This window comes from Anser anser (assembly GCF_964211835.1).
Source record: "Anser anser genome assembly, chromosome: 3".
NCBI lineage: Eukaryota > Metazoa > Chordata > Aves > Anseriformes > Anatidae > Anser > Anser anser.
In genome coordinates this window covers 44,229,267-44,235,891 of record NC_139722.1, presented here as the reverse complement: position 1 = coordinate 44,235,891, position 6,625 = coordinate 44,229,267, and the positions used below count along the sequence as shown (strand labels likewise).

Sequence of the window (6,625 nt, the reverse complement as noted above, 5' to 3'; positions counted from 1 at the left end):
AAGGTAGACCACCACCAGAAGTAAGTGTTGTGTGAAGAAAGTTATATAGTCATAATGCTGGTTTACTGCAGTAAAATTTCTCAGTTTACCAGCAGAATACAGCATTTGTACAGCCATATAATCCCATGAGGTGTGAGCAAGACAGCATCGTGTAAACTCAGCCAATAATTTCATCCAGGATATAAAATACACTGTGACTTATGTTGGAGTTACATGGTGCTGACAAGAAGTGATAGTAATGCTTAGCAATAATAATATTGCTAATTACATCGCTATAATAAAGATGTAATAAATAATGCTATTAGTTCCTCTGTAGCATAACACATCCTTATGGCATTGTAAACACAGATAATATAGCTGGCAAGCATCCATTCTGAAGCATGACAGTATGGTCGGAAGACAGTCTGTAGCCAAGTGAAAATAAAAGGACCAAAACATCCTTTTGATCCACTACTACATGGCTTCTGTAGCTTTGCACAGCATTTTCTTTGAAAGTCTCACTGACTATACACATATGATGAAAGCAAATAAGGTTTAATGGAAATATTCATTTATAGGTTTCAACAATACTTCTGGTGCTCTTTTATGGGAAAAATAAAAAATAAAACTGTCCAAAACTAAGTCACAGCATCATAGAATGATTTGGGTTGGAAGGGACCATTAAAGATCCAGCCCCACTGGGCAGGGACACCTTCCACCAGATCAGGTAGTTCAAATCCCCATCCAATGTGACTTGAACACTTCCAGTGTTGAGGAACCCACATCTTCCTTGGGCAACCTAAAACCAATCCTTAGAATTCAAATCAGTCCTTCAAAAATGTCAGATGTATCCTAAAGCCATCAGCTTTCTTTTTGGACTCTTTAAAGCATTTATTATATTTTTTCACATATTGAAGACAGTTTACAAAATCTTGTTACATGTATATTTAATGATCCATTTTTGTAATCAAATGTGATCATTTATTGTGAGGATGGTGCAGTTACCAAATCTGTTATGGACTAGTTTTCTGAAAGTAGCAAATAGTACCTTTTATCTTTGTAGCATCTGTTAAAAAGCTACAAAATGGTATCTGTAGATATCACCTAATCTTTAGCCAGGGTGTGTGTAGGGTGACCTAGACATCCAGTCAGCAAACAGGCTTGCTTAGCATTGTGCTTAAGCCTCCCTCCCCAGTGCATCAAGGGAATTGCATCGTGAAAATTATAGGCCATGTTTCAGAGCTGCACCACTTCCATCACAACTAGTGCTGTTTGTAAACAAGCAAAATGCAGCAACAATGGGAAAAACAAGATTTTGTTTTGCAATCCGGGACACGCTGATCACCTTACTGAAGAGCAACAGCCAAACGGTTTCCTCGCCATCCCTAGCTCCATCTTCTCTGCTGTTTATTTGGTCAAATATTCCACACTTCTTAAGCACGTGCAAAGGATTACAGAAACCCCTATGTGCATCTCCAGAGAGCGTCCGGAAAGGGTTAAACAAAATCAACCCTGACAATGCTAGAAACAGTTCTCTCAGTGTGTGTTGGTTCACTGCTCCACAGGGCATAGCAGATGTTGTGTCTGGTAGTAAGAAGGGCCCAGGAGGTGTGAGCTGTCAATCACTTTTTTTCCTAACTACAGGCTGTGCTATGGATATGAAGCACGACTAAAACAATCTGTCTCAGCTGGGGTGTGTGAGGTATCAATAACCCTTGGCAGAGGTGTCAAGAGCCTTGCTGGAATCAAACTACCCTGCTGACCAGCTGCTTAGCAAGTTAACAAGGCAGCATTCAGCACTCGCTGCCCTCCCAGTGCAACAATTAACACAACTGGAGCAGGACTCTGCTGAAATTCGTAAGGAGCCTCGCTGCATCACCCTTGTGTTTGTGACAAAGAGATACACAGAGCTTTATTCAGAAACATTCGGAACAACATGCAAGGACTGAAAAACTAGGATGGGGAAAGTATTTTATTCTTGAAACATTTGGATAAATATTAGGAACACAGAGTAAATCTGAATGGACTCAACAAAAATAGATTTAGAAAGTGTTTTTGCACACAAGGCCAGCATCTGTAGCGAGAAGTGGGGAAAAGAGCTCCAGTAAGGAATAAATTGTGTTCAGACGCTAGAGCAAGCTAAATTTAAACAACAGCAGGAACAAACAATATAATGAAGGAGTTCTGTTGCACTAGCCATCCAAACAATAGCTGCGCAGTGGCTTGTTACAATCATCCACATGGTTGGTTATAGTATTATATAACAACGAGATTGTAAAATGAACAGGCGACAGTTTGAGAGACTTAAGCATTTTACACTCATGGGTCATGTACTACTCAGCCTTATACTGGTATAAATGTGAAGTAATGCCATTAAAATCAATAGCTCCATGGTGGTTTAAAAGAGAAGGATCTGGCTCCTGTGTAGAGCATTATCCAATTTTTCATTTTACAAACTGCTAACTCCAGCTCTTGGAGTTAATGTTTTTCCCGAGCCTCAAACACATTTTTTTTTTTGTTTTGTTTTGAAAACTGAATTACTTTCAAGTCTTTTTGTATTCTACATTGCTTTATTTTGTGGTTTTGTTCTCAAGGGCATCAACCAGTGATTATATACTCTTCCATTCTGAAAAACAAAAAAACAACAACAACAACAACAAAAAAAAACATGATGTACAGCAAAACATGAATATTAGCTTTAAACAATTTAATGTTGTTTGCCTTTGCTTTGAAATTCAATAATGCCATCAGCCCATAAGACCTTTTAGAGCAGAGTATTTCACACAGTGAAAGCTGCTTTCTTCTACAAAAGCACAGCAGCTGTGGCTCCTGCAGATACTCTTAAAGACAGATATAATAAAACACTGGGAGGGAGTAGGTCGACACAGGAGCATGAAATGGACGAGATGAAGCCCTTTGTCACAATCAAATAGGCTGTAAAGTTACTATAGTAACATACAGTATTAAGCTCCAGGTGGATTGACTTAATGTTGACTAAACAAAAAGAGGTTAACGAAAACCAAACCAATAATTATTACACTCTCTCTACCAAATGTTTGCCAGGATGCCCTTATTTTGATTTAACCAAGCTGCACAAAACACGGTGTTGGCTGTTCTCTGTTCTGGTGAACAGTTCTCATATAAGACTACCTATAAGACGCAAACACATTCGAAATTGTAAGAGGGAAGTGGACAGTTATACCGTGCCTGTGACAGACACTGTAGAAAAATCCAGGCAAAAGACCATGACTGAATTAAACTGTGTCACATGTGTCTTTCTTTTTTTTTCTTTTATTTTTTTTCCCTTCAGGATCACCCACTTCTACAGTGCAAGCAATGTGGAGAGAAAGGAGATGTCAAAATCCATTCTGACCTACCCAAGCTAAATGAATGATGTATGGAAAAGATAAATGCATGTAGAGACAGTTTTAATCTTCCCCTTGAAAACTAGTTTTTGCATCTAAAAAAAATAATGAAAAGAGCTTTCCCTAATTATAAATTGTATCTTCAGCACGAAATAGGAATTCATCCTGCCCTCAGCATTTATTTTGAATTATATTCTTTTCTGTCAAATGAAGATTCATGACAACATATGAATGGGGTCCCCAGATATTCCCCTGGCTGCTCCACCACTCTTTCACTCTTTATGTATCAAGGAAAGCTCTTCAGCTTCTAGAAAAATATCAAAGTGATAAGAAGGCTTGTCTTGGCTCTAGTGGCCATTTCTTTCACTCCAGTTCAGTCTGGGAATTAAACTATCTGAGGTTTTAAGTGAAATTCCCAGTTTTATTCTGAAATTTCTGATGTTTTCAGAATTCACACCTTCCATCAGAACTACAATTTCATGTGTCTCTAGTATAGTTAGTGAACTCCAAGCTGCTGCCCTATAAATTTTTAAAGGTTGTTATTCAAAGAGGGAGGGAGATCATATTGGTTCAAATTGAACAACGCAGAGTAGGGCTTTCTTTGATAAAACGCAGAAGGTAAAAATCAGAAACTCACTTGCAAAACTGGCAGAAACTTCTCAACTGTGTCATAGACTTAGTCTCAATGAGGCTTGGATTAATACCACACTGTCAAGGAGAAAAGAAAATATGCTTAATTGCATTCAGGACATTAAGTTTAGCCTTGGTCGGTAAAGAAATAGGACAAAAACAGTTTTAATTTCCAAAAGTACGAGAAGGCTTTAAGCTGTACTTGCGGATGTGGTTCAAGGACAACTTTAGAAAAGACATTATATGAGTGATGGAAGGAGGAATTATCTGGAGGTCTAAATATTTGAGGAATTCCTTGTGGTTATTACAGTCTCTTGGCTGGTAGTATAGGAACCAGGACAATAACATCTATTGAAAGATGATGGAAAACTAAGCAGCTAGCCAGAGCCTGCTGGCAAAAGAAGGAAAGGGAAAAAAGAAAAAAAAAAGGGGGGGGGGGGTTGTTACTCATTTCAAGAATTTTTTCTCTGTAGCTTGGCATAAATATAACGTGCCCATATCCCAGGAAATGCAGTGAGGTGTGGTCAGAGGAACTGTAATCAAGCTGAGAGGTAGTGCTAAGGGTTTCAGTGGGAACAAATATCATCACTTGAAGAGGCACCAAGTACTCCTGTTCAAATTCATAATGGAATGGCTTCCATTTGGATTAGACTTGTACAAGTACTTAGCATAAAGTGTAGCCATCAGAATGACAGCACTGGATCCTGATCAGCTTTTCCAAGGGCAGACATATTATGGGTACTGATGGGAAAAAAAAAACAACAAAATGCATATATAATGGACTCACATATGAAGGTCCAAGTCTTTCAGTTCCTCTGGAGAGGTAATCTCATATTAACTGTTATAGTACGTCACAAACGATTCTGTATTTTTCATGACATCTGGAAGACAAGGTATTTGAGGAGTTCCCTGTGACATTTGAGATATCTCTGCTAAGCTGATCTGCCAGAATGTCCTGAAGGCACTGAAATTAGGCAAAGGGAAAATCAGAGGAACTGATCCAGACAATAATATCTTCACTTGCTTTAATCTGCTTGTAAGTATTTTTGAAACTGTCTACCACATTCTGACATGTCATCTTGTCTCCTAACTTTAAGTGGGACCTCAGATGGCTGCCACTGACAAGGTTATCCATATCTTCATCTTTAACTCCACAGATTTGACTTTGGCTAATGAAGAAGAGCATCCGGAGAATTATAGGCTGCAGTTCAGAAATCTGTTATAGGCATCACAGATCTGGTAAAGACCTAGGTCATGAGCACGGGAAGGAAGATGAACAGAGGGGGAGTGAGCCCACTTCAACGCCTTCTGTCCCAGCACAAGGTAGCTGGGCAGGATGTTAACAAGGCATGGGCCCTGCACACTTTGTGAACTGGTTGCCTGAATGCAGGCAGAAGTAGACTCTACATAGAAAATGCATTGAATAAAAACTTCACCTGTGTTTATGAACTACAGAAAAGATTTTATTTAACAGTTTGTATGGAAATAACAACAGTACTATTCCTTCTTATATATTCTTACCTTAAGGGTATGTGCCAATGTTTGGAGATGGTATGTGGGAAAGTAGTTAGGTGTCTTACCAGGGTTTCTTTACCTATTTCCAGAATGCTCTCTTGTGGCCACTGGAGTATGTAGCAGTGCTTGAAGAGAGGTTGGTACTTAATCCTGGATAAATATACTGGTCATTGTGCTGTTTGAGATCTTTGCCTGCTCTTCATAGCTGATGTTAATGTTACTGTGAACACTGGATATCCTTCCTTTGTTTCTAGAGTCCCAGACAAAGCTTACAATTCTGCTGTGTCAGTTCTTGGTTTTGGCTCTCTGTCAGGAGTGATTGGCATGGAGACCAGGTGCAGCTGGGGCTCATCTCTAAGGGGCGGGTAGACAGCAAAGCTCCTCCACAGATGGGGCCCCCTCATTATGCCCGTGGTGACCTACACAGGACAGGAGTGCAGCAGTCATCAGCTTCCTCCCCCAACAGCCTCTTCTACCTTTCTGTGTCACCTGGGTTAGCTGACAGGATGGAAACCCTTCCCTGTCCCCTCTCAGACAGGGAAGATCACTTCTGAGTTGCATGGAGATAAGCAGCAAACCTTTCTGCTGCTTCCTTTGGGTCCATGCTCCAAAACAACAGCCCTGCAGTATACCCCCCTGGTGATGCCCTCTACATAATTGTACCCAACCCCCCTGCCCCAGAAACTTCTTTAAGAAGACACTGTTTGCATCCTCAGCTTATTTTCCCCAGTATTGTGGTGGCTTCTGGTTGTTCATTAATCAGTAAGGCTCAGCTGAATGCTTGCTTAGAGGTAACTTCAACTTAAAGGTACTGAATTTTCAGAACATTTAAAATACTTGTTTCGTGCTTTTTAACTCAAGAAACTCACACTGCTACATGGGCCTTGCTTGAGAGTCATTGTAGATTAAGAGACAGTTTGAATTATAGTCCTGATCCAAATACTACTGCTTCTGTGACTTTGGGCATGCCACTTAACCCCTCTGAGCCTTATTTTCCCTATTATCTGAGACTAATGGTATTTTACCTGTCTCAGACCACAAGGGAGCTATGAGGCTTAATTAATGTTTGCAAACTGGGTTGTTGCATAGCATAATTAAATAGCATTTCCAAAGTTTAAAGAAGTAGAAAGTATTAA

General features: G+C 39.8%; 1 long non-coding RNA gene across 1 annotated transcript; it reads right to left on the bottom strand.

The window, feature by feature from the left end:
* Positions 1–1,985: 1,985 nt before the first annotated feature.
* Positions 1,986–4,974, bottom strand: LOC310895910. Its single transcript, XR_014581046.1, has 3 exons — positions 4,762–4,974; positions 3,982–4,052; positions 1,986–2,605 (listed from the first exon to the last, which is right to left on the bottom strand). It is a non-coding gene; the product is annotated as an uncharacterized lncRNA (long non-coding RNA).
* Positions 4,975–6,625: the final 1,651 nt, after the last annotated feature.